Source organism: Rhodnius prolixus, unplaced genomic scaffold (genome assembly GCF_049639745.1).
Source record: "Rhodnius prolixus isolate KJV_2025 unplaced genomic scaffold, Rpr scaffold_2, whole genome shotgun sequence".
Classification (NCBI taxonomy): Eukaryota; Metazoa; Arthropoda; class Insecta; order Hemiptera; family Reduviidae; genus Rhodnius; species Rhodnius prolixus.
Window position 1 is genome coordinate 35,323,423 of NW_027411592.1, and position 16,382 is coordinate 35,339,804.

The following is a 16,382-nucleotide window of genomic DNA, read 5'->3' on the forward strand; positions in this document are numbered from 1 at the left end:
TATTCATAAAAAAATAATGAAAACATCTTACATAGAGAACTAGAAGAAAAAGCTATTCGGGCTTTACATACTTTACTTTTAAATTCTAATATTAATCATTAAATAAAATCCAAGATCCAAACCAGTACCGCAATACATCTATTCTAACCGCGTCAGTAATCGCTTGGCTATCAATTGCTATTGGTTCGGTGAAGCCGAACCAGCATAGAAGATCGGATGTCTACTAAATGACTTCCGTTACGTTTTCAAATATGATTCATCAAGGTTTCACATCGAAATACCACAAGCTCCACTCTCTGCCTTGCTTCTAGTAACCTAATATATCAGCAATCGAGAGAAGACCGAGCTTAACTCCTAGAGGTTTTAGTCTCCAAGAGTCTCCAATTTAATTATAAGCGGTCTCCCATTAAACTTCAAATACCAACGATAATCTAGAAGTCAATCACTTGAAAATTGTCTTTTCATGATTTCAAAACAGTTACAGTGAAACATATTGGAATCCAGTAGGTGAAAAATTCAGAAATTAGAGCTTTGACATATTGGACAAAGGACATATCGGAGTCGCTAAGGGTTTAGCGCTCGTCAGAAATTGTCAGGGACGATAGAAAAGAAGAAGACTGCACTTTAAGTGCAGAAGAAGAAGCAATAAGAAAGCGTAGTCGAGAGAATGTAAATAATGTAGAGGAAAGATGTAGATAGTAGATGAAGGGGAGAGGATGTAGATTATGTAGAGGAAAGGATGTAGATGGCAGATGAAGGGGAGAGGATGTAGATTATGTAGAGAAAAGGTTGTAGATGGCAGATGAAGGGGAGAGGATGTAGATTATGTAGAGGAAAGGATGTAGATGGCAGATGAACGGGAGAGGATGTATAGATTATGTAGAGGAAAGGATGTAGATGACAGATGATGGGGAGAGAATGTAGATTATGTAGAGGAAAGGATGTAGATGGTAGATGAAGGGGAGAGGATGTAGATTATGTAGAGGAAAGGATGTAGATGGTAGATGAAGGGGAGAGGATGTAGATTATGTAGAGGAATGGATGTAGATGGTAGATGAAGGGGTGAGGATAAAGAAGTGAGAGCATAAAGTTGAAGAAGCGGACACGGAGTATTGTTGATAAATTACCATTAATGTTGAACATTTAGTTATAATTCCACACCGTTGGATTTTGGTTGTATAAGCCAAGATTTCCAGTTCTGAGATTTTTTTCCGAGAACAATTAAATTAAAAAAACATTTCCTTAAATTCGAAATATTTCAATTTTTAATGTTTAATTAATCTATTCTAATTATACACTGTAAAAATAATTACACAACTAAAAGTAATGATACGTGAATCGAATGGTTAATTATCGAATCAGATTGCGCTTTACGCAAAAACGTGCTCTGAGTGTTAATCAGGTGTCTCCATAATCGCCGCAGGAACTGCGCACTCAAGTACCAGGCCAATAATTATTATTATAGGAAATAAGAAGCTTCAAATGTGGACAAAACGATGCTCTTGAGATGTTAAGATGCAACTGCAACATGATGCACTAGAATCACTACGTAAATCTTTCTTTAGGCTAATTTTTTGTTGAAAATAAAATTTCTAAAAAACGTTTGACATTTACAACAAATAATTTATCAGAGCAGTCTGGGTAGGGGATTTATGTGGGGAAGCCTTTAACCGCAAATATCAACAGCAAATGATTTATTCTAAATTTATAAATAAATTTATGCAGCGCCTGGTCAGGTCCTTCCTTCTCAATACAACCTAACCTGCCACGCCCCTGTTACTGTTACAAAACTAAACTTTACGATCAGCTCGATATGTATTTGATGCATATTGTACAAGTTGAACTAAGTATAAGATATCAAATTATATGCAGTTACATTTGTTATTTTTAATCAAGTAAAATGTTAATTTATGCAATTTCGTAATGGCCATACACTTGTTTGATTAAGAGTATTGTTTACGATTATGGTCTTACAAATCGATTCATTATTGAAATAATTGAAAAGGACTCTATCTTATTAAATAAAACATTGTACGTAGTGCGATATGTCGATTTTTCCAATTTCAAAACAAAAATTATCTGCCCACAAGTTTAGCTGCTTTAAAATGAAGGAAAAAATAATATTTAAAAATGGTTCTAGAAAACTATTTTAACCAAATCATACAAAACACCTGATCATTTACTTAAAACCTCAAATAAAAAAAAACAAACTAAAATTAAGCAAATAAAAAGTTTCCGAAAGAACTAAATTTTAAATAATAAATTATCTTTTCAAAATGTTGTATAATTTCCAAAAAAGAAAGTTATTTACCTGCTCTAGATGAACACGCAAGTTTTACAGGTTTTTTTTTGGATATTCTTCATTTAATTTTTCATAATTTTGTGTGAAATAAATTAGTCCTTTCTTGCTTACATTATCGGTACTTCTTCAAGAGACTCACCAGCACACGCGATTCAATCAATAGACATAATTAAATTATTATTTTTATTATTTATTAAAACAAGACATCCACTCTGAACGGAAACTACTTTTATTATGACGCCAAGCAACCAACTGAATTTTAATTAAATTATTTTCATCCTAAAAAAGTTGTATGCAGACCTTCAAGATGTCTGAAGTTGTGAGCAAACCTTCAAGATGTCTGAAGTTGTGAGCAGACCTTCAAGATGTCTGAAGTTGTGAGCAGACCTTCAAGATGTCTGAAGTTGTGAGCAGACCTTCAAGATGTCCGAAGTTGTGTGCAGACTTTTAAGATGTCTGAAGTTGTACGCAGACCTTTGAGATGTCTGAAGTTGTGAGCAAACCTTCAAGATGTCCAAAGTTGTAGGCAGACCTTCAAGATGTCTGAAGTTGTATGCAGACCTTTAAGATGTCTGAAGTTGTGAGCAAACCTTCAAGATGTCCAAAGTTGTAGGCAGACCTTCAAGATGTCTGAAGTTGTATGCAGACCTTTAAGATGTCTGAAGTTGTATGCGGACCTTCAAGATGTCTGAAGTTGTATGCAGACCTTTAAGATGTCTGAAGTTGTGAGCAAACCTTCAAGATGTCCAAAGTTGTAGGCAGACCTTCAAGATGTCTGAAGTTGTATGCAGACCTTTAAGATGTCCGAAGTTGTATGCGGACCTTCAAGATGTCTGAAGTTGTATGCAGACCTTCAAGATGTCTGAAGTTGTATGCGGACCTTCAAGATGTCTGATATTGTGTGCAGACCTTCAAGATGTCTGAAGTTGTATGCGGACCTTCAAGATGTCTGAAGTTGTGAGCAGACCTTCAAGATGTCTGAAGTTGTGAGCAGATCTTCAAGATGTCTGAAGTTGTGAGCAGACCTTCAAGATGTCTGAAGTTGTGAGCAGATCTTCAAGATGTCTGAAGTTGTATGCAGACCTTCAAGATGTCTGAAGTTGTGTGCAGACCTTCAAGATATCTCCATACTTGGATCAAATTGTTTCTATTTAATACAAAATATTTTACAATTTTTTATTGCTTCTTCCTACTCTAGTGGAAAGAATTTTTTTTTATTCTAGTTTTAGGAATCTAAATTTTATTAGATTTCGTTTTATTGCTTTAATAAATTAAGAAAATATAATAAAAATAAAGCCGGTCATTTAAAACGTAAGTGTTTCGCCTACAAAAATTTCAACGTAAAAATACCAAGTTCCTTATTCCTTTATTATCTTATGTAACAAAGTAAGGGAAATTCAAAATGAAACTGTTGAAGCCGGAAATAGATTTGCCGGACCCTTTTTGGTAAAGACAAGCTCTTCGGCGCAAGCAAGCATTTGTGACGCAAAAATAAAGGCTCACTTTAACTAAGAGGCTCACTAATCGATTTGATGTTACATCGATAAGATTGTCCGAAAAAGGTTGGTACCAATCTTCTTTTTAATCGTAACAAAGTCATTTTTATTTCCAGAAAAAAATTAAATAAGCGGCAGCTTAAGAATAAAGTGCACCAAATTTTTCCATATTTTTCGCTTAATATGCCACACAGCTTGAGATGAGACAGTTGCAACTATTGAACGGAAGTGATAGAGATTTGATATAAAAGGCACAAATAAACCACAGGTAGAAACCATCTCTAATTTTGTTAAATATCTGATCGTAAATGTGACAAAGCATTTTTAAATTTTCTATAAATTTGAATTCATGTGTCCAGATTTAAATAAATAAAATTTTTTTTTATTTGCTTTTATTACTGCTACGTAAAATATTGAAATTGGGATCATACTCAATTTTAAAAATTAAATTTTTGTCCAGAAGTTAGGAGTCAAAAACGGAAAACAAAGATAGTACAGTCGAACCTCGCTTAACGAGCATAATTCGTTCCAGAACCTTACTCGTTACGCGAAATACTCGTTAAGCGAAACAATTTTTTTATATAAATTAAAATAAAAGGGGATAATTGCTAGATCAGCCACACTTACACCATTTTCTCGTTTCTCAATGATTTTACGTTTCAATTCTAACGTTATTTTAATTCTTTTCGAAGCCATTTTGTTAGAGGGATAACAAAATAAACACAATAATATTTAAACACAAATATCACTATATGGACTTCCCCTATACACCACTCATTCGGTGAAGTTCGGTTTCGACTGTATCAATGCATTAGATACGTGGAGAATATGAATCGCATATGCGTAAACAGGAATGACTAATCGAAGAATGCGCAGTTTTCGATGAGTCAGCGAAAACTGCGCAGTCAGCGAAATGTCATTAGAAAACTATCGTTATGTGAAACATCGCTCGCTATAAGAATCAATTTGTTTTACTCGTTATGCGAATTACTCGTTAAGAGAGGTGCTCGTTATGCGAGGTTCCACTGTACTTCATATTTCTTCTTGGATCCACCTGGGAATCGACTGTAACTCGGCGATCCAAATCACATGTGGCATGTTACATTTTGTACACTTTATAACTTTATCGATATTAAAAACAGCGCTTTACATTTGCCTTGTTTACTTGGTTAATGGCAGTAGAAAATGAAAGAATAACGAGCTATGGAAATGTGCTAAGAAAAATAAATGGAGGATAAAATAAATGAATAATAATGCTACCGTAAATGAGGGCGCTTGTTACAGGATTCGTACCAATGTTGAACTGATACTCAAGATTTAATGCACAATTAAGATGACCTCTTAACACGCATTACAGAAGATAGACTCAGGTGGCTGGGATATTTAGAAAGGATGGAGGTAGAGAGATTTCTCAGGCTTCATCCATGACCAGGAGGAGCGAGAAAACCGCTGCAGGTGTTTAAATGCACGTAGAGGAGGATATGAGAAGAGAGAGAAGTGAGGAAGATGTATGACAAGAGCAGGAAATAGTGGTGAGGGGACAGAGATCCTTTCAGGAGCGCTGCGAAGAAGGAGAAGATCTATATCTTTTATTTGAATAATATAAGAGTTAAATTTAAGTTTTTGAATTCCGACTTTTAATTGTAAGAAACGGTAAACTCTACGCTTACTATTAAATATTAAATTTCTTTTGCTTCCAAACATTACTGAAGATAATTTAAACAATCAAAATAAGAAATAAGACATAAAAATAGTTAACACTAGATATATACAAGTAAATAGAAGGAACATTACAAAATAAATACTACTGGTCTACTTAAGAAAGCTCAGTTTGGAACTAAAATTATTAAGTTGTGTTAAATGTTTACTTAAATTAAGGAAGCATTGGAACGTGTCCAAGTGTACATATCCGTAGGCGGACTGTGTCAGTTTAGATAGCATATTGGTACACCTGGCTATTACGAAGGCCAGTTTCACTATGGTATAAAAAAAAAAATATTAAGTTTCAAATGTCATACCAAGCACTGACCCAAATGGTTTTTGGTGCCGACAGACACGATCTGACAGGGATTACAGATTATCAGAACTTTAGGATGTTAATAGCGCTGCTCTCTAAGTGTTCAGGAAATAACTACGCCAAGTCACGCCTAACGTTAATAACAGATAACGTGGAAGATATTTATTTATTTTTTGTAAAATACATTTACGCATAAAAACTGTATCTCGGTTGATTAATCCATCCAAACAAACCAAAGAAGAGTAAAAGCATTTCCTGTTAACTTTCTTCAACGCGGAAGTTTAGCAAAGCATATTGAATTACTTTATTTAATAATATTCCATGAGTGGCAATTCTTAGAGTATCATGACAGCTTGCAGATAAACCCGACCAAAGAAATACCAAAAGTCAATGCGCTCAAAGAAATGATTACAATACTTTTTGCAATTAAATTCTAACAAGTATTTTAATTAGTGTAGAGGTTTAAGAATGTTGGAAGACATTTTGAAAAAGAATCCGGTGTGCACACTCTCATGACTTTCTCAAGCTATGAACTGAAAAATTCTTCTTAAATTGCGAACATTCCAATCATAATTAATCCTCACAAAAACCAAACAATTTGCAAGACCAGTAGATAAATAACCTTTTAGAGAAGCCTCCCTCAAAACGATTTTCTCTAGGAAATGATAATGATATTTCCAGAGTTTTTTTTTTCGTTATTTACAATCTGTATAATATAACAAACAATAAGTAAATAGGGAGAATGAAGGATAAATGGATGCGTGAAAGGCAGAAGGAAAGAAATTGCCCAGCGGTAACACTCTCTTACAGGATATTAAGGATATTATTTTTAGGCCTTTACACTGCGAGGAAGTCTCGGGGCCACTGGTGATTCAGTCGGCGCTTATTGTAAGGAATGCCAGAGGAGGCGAGAGACTGTACTAGAGGATTGGAGCAAGTGGAGAGAGCAGTATGGAATTTTTGATATTTAGTCTTGGTGAGTTGGTGTACGAATGGGATGTTGAGGTCGTTGTGAAGAGTGACGTATCGTAGAAAGGAGCGTCAGCTATCTGTTGGAGGAGTTTTGACTGAAATGTTTGTACAGTCCATATGTTTGAAGGTTTGGCTGAATCCCACAGCTCTAGTCCGTAAGTCCACATAGGTTTGAGGATAGTACTGTGTATTAAGCGTTTGAGTTCAATGGGTAATTTGGAGCGTCGTCCAACGTAGTCTGTATAGCAGTCTCGCACGTTTCGTCATTGCTTATCTTTTATGTCTAGTGTGTGGGTTCCACGTGAGTCTTTTGTCTATAAAGAGCCCAAGGTAGCGCACCAGATCTGTACAAGGAAGAGCATTGCTGTTGTAGAGAACAGGTGGACAGGAGCCCCGCCGGAGAGTAAACGTGACATGCTGGCATTTCCAGAGTAAGTTATGTATTTATATGAATGTAATATGTAGTTTACAATCACAACTTGCTACAGAATCTCAAAATGAGAACGATCCTTAGAGTTAAGAGTTACTCGTCTTCAGAAATTATCATCAACCTCGTTTTCAGCTACACATTAAACCCTGCTAATTGTCCAACTACTTAGTTTAAATTTTAGGATGCTAATAAAACACATCATTAAACAGAAGACAGAACCTTACATTTTACACAAAAATAGCACATTATGGGTTGTAAAGAGTATCGCTCTTTCAGATAACTCGAATTTTTCGGGAAATTTTTTAAAAGAAGTTTGAGATTTATGCTTCTAACCACTAAAAATAATAAAAAATGAAAAATTTATTGAGTAAAGCAGCACTTGAGGGTCAGCTAATTATTTGGCAAATCAGGACACGAAATACTTGATTTTTATAAATATAATTGAGGTTGCAATAGAGCAGAATATACAGAAATAGTACTTGATGGAGGAGACTAACACTCCTTCACTCAAAAGTATCCTGGAAAAGTGTTTCGAATAGATTACAAAATTGGGACGAAAAGTTAAATGAAAATGGGAGAAGCTGTTTTCGGAAAAATCTTTAAAAAAAAATAAAAAATAATCAGTAAAGAAGTACTTAGTTACTTAGGTAGTTAGTAACTTACGGTAGCACCCACTGATTGTCCAAAGCGAAATATAAACTTTCAAGCGATTTATCATTTTTGTGTAACAAACACAAAACGAAAAAAATTGTAAAAGCCGCTTTTTCGTATTCCATTCTCTAGCACGGATATTTACAGAGAAAATTCGCACGATTACCGGAGGACTCCTCTTTCAAGGAGATAGAGTAAGCGCATACGTACTTAGTTCAACCGTTTTGATAACTTGCTGTCGGTTAATACATGAGAAGAATAACTGAGCTGTTTTTATCTCTTTATACATTCATGATGTTCGTACATTTGTATTCCCAATGAAGGCAATTGCGTCCAATGTGGCCCCTTTACGTTAATTTTATTATCAAACCTGTTCATCCATTTGCCCAGAAGTTTTTCCTACAATAAGATGGCTGGCCTGGGGTTTCCAGAGTTTAAATACGGAGCTTTTACTTTAAACATCCCTATCTGCATTCGACACTTTCTTGTGAGTTATTGTTACTTGTCTTAGTAACTTACAATTACATCTATCGTTTGATCTTAATGCATTTCTGTGTAAACTTCTCTTGCCTTTTCTTTTTTTTTTCCAAAGAAGCTATAGAAGAGACGAGTGAAGACAGAAGTTCAGCTCGTTTAAAACAGGTATGTTTTAATTAAATAAAAAGCTAAACATGCAGTACCAACTGACCACATTCTCCAACTCCTTGTAGAACACCTCACACTCTTTATTAACCATGCGGTTTTATTATTCTCTTAAAACATCTTCAGCAAGTTCTATTCATCAATATAAACAAAAAGAAACCAAAAGAGAGAATAAAAACTGAAAAATCCTTTTGTATTTACTTAGCAGTTCCGTAATACTTAAATCCAAATACCTACATAATTATTTATAAATCCAAAAATGTTTTAATTAATATAATAGTTTCAACTTTTTTAACAAAGAAGCGATTTTTCTACACTATAAACAAGGAGCAAGGAAAATCCTGGATAAAGATAGAGTTTGAATACAGTGTAGTCTCGGTTATCCGTCATGACCGGGACCGGACACGTGACGGATAGTCGAATAGACGGATAATGGAAAAAAACAGGAAAATTTCCAGATTCTTTTGTTTAACGAGTATAAAACTTTGTATTAACTGGTATACATATTTTATACGTTTATACGCTTAAGCCTTAAAGGTATCTTTCATTATTCAATTCATTCTATTGTGTATTAAAATTAATGAATACAATGTCTGCGACATAATTTTTTGTTTTTTTTTTTAAATTTTTTAAATACTGAGAACAGTGACGGTTAATTGGAATAGACGGATAAAAGGGTGACGGATAACCGAGACTCCACTGTACTTAAGAAAGAATTCGTATCAAATAATAGTAAAGCAAATACAATTTTCAAGAATTATGCACGTAATTGACAGCAGCCTTCTCTACATAATACTGATATCATTCAAAATTTCGCAATTATTTGTTTCTCATTCTTTTGGATAACATAACTGAATTGAAGAAAAAATTGGTATAAGTTGGTGGAAAAATTAAATACGATTTAACAGGAAAATCGAATGAAGTGTTTGCATTTTATAATTGGAAAATAAGATAAAGAATGAAGATGGAATTATTGCGGTTTGGTGTGCCAAGTGAAGAGAAATGTCCGTCGTATGAAAGTTAAGACAGCATACATAATATACATACTGTTATGGAAGATACACATAGTGGGAGGTTAGGCTAAGGACTACCGTCTTCATTAAAACTTTCCTTCAGGCTATGGAGGCGTACGGACAAAGAAGGATATAGGCTTCACAATTATCACAACAACAAGCCGGGTCACTTGGCGGTAACTCCACTATAACTATCCTACTATGTATTGTCATTTCGATTAATATTTTGTAATAAGTCAACAAAACCTACTTTCCTAACCTAGGGCGCTACTAACTACATATTGCACATATGTTTTACTATATCTTACTTCCATTGAACACCTATTGTTCCGCCATGTGTTATTTTTGCTTTACGAGGGGGTACCCAAAAATAACCGGAATTGCGTTGCCGCGCATGGAGCTTATGTAGTACGCATTTCTGCCGCTAGACGTGTATAGCGCAATTCCTTGCCAGTTCAGTCCTGCCTGTGTTGTCTGCCTGGCTTGTTCTGTTCATCTGCAGTGATTGTTTTTACCAGCGCTGTTTTGTTCTTTTTTCGTTTTTCATGATGGCAAGATTAAGTGAACAACGTGCAGCTCTGAAATTTTGTTTTCTACTCGGCAAAAATGCTGCTGAAAGTGTTTTAATGTTGAAAACAGCTTACAAAGATGACGCTATGGGAAAAACTCAAGTATACGAGTGGTTTACTCGGTTTAAAAATGTCGTCAAGTCAAGTCAAACATCAAAACAATGCTGATTTGCTTTTTTGATGCCAAAGGCGTAGTCCATTCAGAGTTTGTCCCCCCAGGTCAGACCATCAATCAAACCTTGTATTTGGAAGTTTTGAAAAGATTGCGCAATAGTGTTCGCCAAAAAAGACCCGATTTGTGGCAAACAGGAGACTGGTTCTTCCACCACGACAATGCACCTGCACACACAGCCATCTCTGTTACACAGTTTTTGGCTAAAAATGGCATGGTTCCGCTGCCCCACGCACCTTACTCGCCTGACCTGGCTCCGTGCGACTTTTTCTTATTTCCACGCATGAAAAAGGGCATGAAAGGTCACCGATTTGACAACATTGAAGAGGTCAAGAAAAAAACGAAGAAGGAGCTGTCAGCCATTTCTAAAGATGACTACAAAAAATGTTTCGAACAGTGAAAGCACCGGTGGAACAAATGTATTAGTTGTAATGGAGAGTATTTTGAAGGGGATAAGGTTGTTCTGTAAAAAATTTGTAAATAAATAGCTTTTAAAAAATAATTCCGGTTTTTTTTTGGGTACCCCCTCGTATTAAATCATTTAATCACAACAAATATTCAAAATATATAAAATGAACTCTACATTTTTGAGTATAAATGTTTCCTTTTAATTTTGAAAAAATAAGTTTATTGATGTGATAAAATAAGATCCTAACTAATTGGCTAGTTCTTGACGTTGATTTGAAGTATAATGTTCACTGTATGAACCTTCTTCAAGCAAGGCGGAGGCTTCTCCTAAGCGCATGAGCGTCTTCTAAGAAGGACAAGAGAAAACAGTTGCAATTTATTGCAAAGGCTTTTAATTGCAATTTAATGTAGTGCTAAGGAATTAGGAAATTCAAAAGATGGAAAAAGTGATTAAGAAAAGTTAAATGGGTTAAAACTAGGTAGGCTTAGAACAATAGAAGCACAAGAATTAGAGAATACAAGGACGCTTAACTCCACTTGTCTTCAGTTCAGCCAACCCTTTTAAAAATAGTTCCTATTTTAGATTTTGGCAAATATTGAGTTGCGGTCATAAATTCAAATACAAATTTTGTTAATTAATATCAACGTTTCGGTAGATATATTACCTTTTTTAAGGTACTGTAAAAAATTTGTGTAGTTAAATGTTTAGCTACATCATCATAAATGTTGTCAACAACAGTTGACAACATTCTTATTAGTAGCTTAATAATACACCAATAAAACGGAGCATTAGGTCAAGTAAAAAATGGGAAATAACCTCACTTCTTGTTTCCCATTGCAAAGGGCCTTAAACAAAGATTCTGCAAATCTCCGACCACCTTTACCATGTAGGCGGGGTGGAATCAAGTGAAGAAGTTGCACGACTTAGACTGATCTTCCTACATGGGCCTGTAGACTCATATTCAAGTATTCTAAGTAGTGTTATCAAACCGAATAGATTTTCGGTCGAATTTTCAATTTGATAATCTCTTTACTTCCTAAATATTACAGTTCCAAGTATTCATGATATTTTTCAGCAGAGAAACCAACATAAAGCAGTCATGAAAGCAATATATTAAAAAACAAAATTACAGGACACAGAGTTGAATCCATTTCTTAAAAAACTGTTAGTAAATACTTGTATTTGAATTAACTGTTTTGAATTCAGAAACCGTAGTGAATATTTGGCGTAGTTTAACTAAATTAGCATTCATTAAACATTGGTACAGTATTAGAAAGCTATGATTAAAATTAGTCCTTTACAAGAACTATTACCTGATACTGTTGTGTAAATTAATTAAAAAAATACGGAAGCAGACGAAAAAGATGTTCATCGTTACTTTACATTGCTTTATGTTTGTTTTATATTTAACAGTGACCCTCCTTTGTATTAACTTTCACTGTCCTAAGCTTTCAGCAATGGAAATCAAAACCAGTTATCTTCAATAGGAAATAATGAAATGTTGACTCTAACTTTGTCGCCATTTATACAATGTATTTTTTTACTACATATTTATTATTTATTTATAATTGTCACATAAATTGGTGTTCGAAATTACAGTAGTTGTTTAATAGCCTAAGTATTTCCAATAAAAAACGGTCCGTGGTAAGAAAGTAAACTGTTGATACCAATGCATTCAACTTCACCTTGTGCCTTCGTGCTAGTGGGTGAAGACTGCGGAAAATTGTTTCCAAATTTTTTGGCTTTTAGTGAAAAACACCTCTCAAGTTTTGTAAAGCACCAACGTATCACGTTAAGGATGGGAACGATAAAAAGAAGTAAGATTCGAGGTAATTTCATAAAACTGTGATGTTTTATTGCCTGTTTTATTGGTGAGTATTGTATACGAGGTACGTTCAAGAGCGCCAAGTGTTAATACCTGAACAAAGTAAATTTAAAAGGAAAAAGATGCACTATGAGCTAGTGTTTGATGGTAGCCTCAGCAGCAAAATTTTTTGTTGCTGATTGTTTATTACACTTTATTACTTTTGTTAACAGATCGACATCGATATCGTGCAGATTTTTCGATTTTGATTTCAAACTACTACAGGGTGACCAAAGTTATAAGCTCCACCCACTTTTTTTTTTAAACGGCGGGAAATTTCGAAAAAATAAAAAACACGTATTTTATCACTTTTAGTCTAGTTTATTTTCAGTGATTGACCCATTTTTTTAAACCCCTGTATCTCGAGATACAGCATCCAACTTTGTTTTTTCAAATGGAACGTTATAGTTTTTTTTTTGCATATTTTTATAGTATTTGAGCTCCTAAAAAAAACAAAAAAAAAATTTGAAATCGGTTAGGTTTTTCAAAAGTTATGGTAATTTAAAATATAAAAAACAAATTGCAGTTTACTGTCAAAATTACGTTATTGTTTTTAAAGAATCTGTTCAAACTGGGCACAATCAACGGATAGGCAAGCCAAAACTCTGGACTCCCACGCTTTGCTTGTAGCAGCACTTATGGTGGCTAAGTCAAGATCTAGGCAGGCTAGAGTTATTCGACGTTCAGGTTGTTTTTTCTACAAACCGTTAAAAAAAAAGTGGGTGGAGCAATATAACTTTGGTCACCCTGTATATAACTTTTGCAATTTCCTGTCGAACTACGAGGGTCGTTTGAAAAGTCCGTGCAAAAATAAAAACTACTTAATTTTTTGGGGTAAACCTTTTTTATTTTTCAACATAGTCTCCTTTTAGGCTTATACACTTCGTCCAACGCTGCTCTAGTTTGTTGATCCCTTCCGAATAATAGGATTTGTCCAAGTCTGAAAAATAGCCATTCGTTTCTGCAATCACCTTCTCGTTTGAATAAAATCTTTTTCCCGCCAGCCATTTCTTCATATTGGGGAACAAATAGTAGTCCGAGGGAGCCAAGTCTGGAGAATAGGGGGGATGTGAAACGAGTTGGAACCCTATTTCCATTAATTTTACGACCACAACTACTGAGGTGTGAGCTGGTGCGTTGTCGTGATGGAAAAGGACTTTAATTTTGAAAGTAATTTTTTCATTTTACCTGGAGATATATCCCTAGATTTTTTTAAAAATAATTTAATAAATCAAAAAAAGTAAGTTAGTCAAGTAATGCCTATTTTTAAGGCGGGCTTTACGTCCAGCTACCAATTAGGTGTCGTGGACGGAGGCGACCAGCAAACGTACTTTACTATAAATTTCTCATATCCCCCTTGGCAACCCATTGTTTAGATTGTTCTTTGGTCTCAGGAGTGTAATGATGTATCCATGTTTCATCCACAGTGACGAAACGACGCTTAAAGTCCTGCGGATTCTTCTGGAACAGCTGTAAGCCGTCCTTGCAACACTTCACACAATTTCGTTTTTGGTCAAGCGTGAGCAATCGCGACACCCATCTTGCGGATAGCTTTGTCATGTCCAAATGTTGATGCAAAATATTATGTACCCGTTCATTCGAGATGCCCACAGCACTAGCAATCTCACGCACCTTCACTCTTCTGTCATCCATCACCATATCATGGATTTTATCAATGATTTCTGGAGTAGTAACCTCAACAGGGCGTCCAGAACGTTCAGCGTCACTTGTGCCCATATGGCCACTCCGAAAATTTTGAAACCACTTATAAACTGTTCTAATCGAAGGTGCAGAGTCACCATAATGTTTATCAAGCTTCTCTTTAGTCTCCTGAGGCGTTTTGCCTTTCATAAAGTAGTGTTTAATCAACACACGAAATTCTTTTTCGTCCATTTTTTGAAAATCACACGACTTCCTCGATTCAAACGAATGCCAAACACAAAGAAATAGACCGATCTGGCTGAAACTTGGTGTGTGTTCTTCCAAGAGATGCTACTAACTAAACATAACCTCGATACGCGCCAGTAGTGCTATCTCTCTGACTTTGCACGGACTTTTCAAACGACCCTCGTATTAGTGATTGTTCAAATTCGTACGTGTTGAGCGCCCACAATAACTCAAAAACCCAAAATATGAGAGATTTCAAATTTTACATTATTTTTGCCAAAAGTGGAGACGCCACAAAACGGTTGCGGTGCATATAACCGTATTTAAGTTTTTATTAAGTCGATTGAAAAGGACTTTCTGAACTTGTAACTCACATAAATAAAAAAAACACGAGGAATTTCTCTGTCAGCCATTCTTATATCACTTTATATAAATCCCTTGTAAGACCCCCATCTTGAATGTGGTTCAATAATTTGGAGTCCGTTTTGCAAGCTTATATGGTTTCTGTTGAGGCCGTTCAGAAAAGTTCTTTCGGTTGCTGGTTTGCCGTTTGAAAATCCCTAAAGAAAATGTTATCTATTCCGATCTTCAGTTCACGCACAATATTCCACCACAAGTCACCAGAAGAATTTATCACGATCTCTCTTTCCTCTGCAAACTTCTCCATTCTCAAATAGACTGTCCTTACCTTCTAATATCTCATCTCATACTACACGTAATTCTTTTCCGTTCAATGTACAGTACTGCAAGCATAATTACGTTTTTTACTCTCCTATCTTGCGTATGATGCGGACAGCCAATCATTTGGACTTAGATTTCTTTGGCACTGATATACAAAAGTTTCTAAATAAAGCCAGATGTCAACTATTTCTTTGAACTATTTGAATTATTAATGTTATTATTATTATTCTTGAAAATCGGATTACTGATCCGTTTTTTATTTAATTTTTTATTAAATAGATTGTGACGGTTAAGCTATAGAAGTTAAATGATATGTCACAAGTTATAGTAGTGATCGAGCCTAAACGAAAGAATTTGTGGTGGATACGATTATATTCCTAATTATTTATTAATAGTTTTGGACAGAGTTTATTGTTTATTTATGCGACAATATTTTACATCTGGTGTCTCTTATACACGAAAAATTTCTGCCTAAATCTATACCCTTGCAAGAGATTAAAGCGTTAGTTAAATAGCCAGCAAGAATAACCACATCTAACGAAATTATTAAGCACTTTATTATACATTTTATAGATATTTCGTTCATAAATAAAAATTCTAGTCTATTCAGAACTTTTATATTTACTGATTATTTATTGAACGATCTGAAAGCTGAACATCTAAAAAAAAAGTATAAAATTAAAAGATATTAATTTCCAAAGATGGGGATAGATGATAGCACAAAGTGTGCCTTTGCGCTCACAGTGAATAGAACCGTGCCAAGGATATGTAGGCCATATCTTTAATACACAGCGCTAACTTTGTAAGCAGCAACCATTGTTGTCTTATTATTATTTTTTTTTTTATTCTTTATGTTTATAGTTAATAACAAACTATGTATCTAGTGTAAAGTTATAACTGTCACGGTTGGTGTGTGTTCTTTTTATTTAATGTTAGACATTATGCTAGGTATATGTGTTGCACTCATCACTCAATTTAGTTCGGTTTTAATATAATAAAAATTCTAAAAATTATTTAAGAGAAATAGGGCGTATAGATTAGAATCCTGCCTGTGGCTACTAATTCTGGACCACTAACTGAGCGCCCACCTTGAACTTTACCAGCGAGGTCTGACGGTTGGGCCTCTTGCGCATTAATCGAAGGAAACAACGCTTCAGGCAAGTTTTAGTAAGTCGAACATACAAGAGTAGGTGAAATGTGAGCTGTTATCCAGTTGGCGGTGACTCCCATTCTATCTCACTCTTAGTCACTCTTAACAGATAAAAAAAATAAAAGAA

General features: G+C 34.8%; 1 protein-coding gene and 1 long non-coding RNA gene across 18 annotated transcripts in view; one reads left to right on the forward strand and one right to left on the reverse strand.

The window, feature by feature from the left end:
- LOC141450556 (uncharacterized) overlaps window positions 1–16,382 on the reverse strand; it is a 542,687-nt gene that overhangs the window by 48,228 nt on the left and 478,077 nt on the right. The gene's annotated exons all lie outside the window — the stretch shown is intronic.
- On the forward strand, window positions 2,168–3,477 carry LOC141449542 (uncharacterized). Its single transcript, XR_012455588.1, has 2 exons — window positions 2,168–2,341; window positions 2,591–3,477. It is a non-coding gene; the product is annotated as an uncharacterized lncRNA (long non-coding RNA).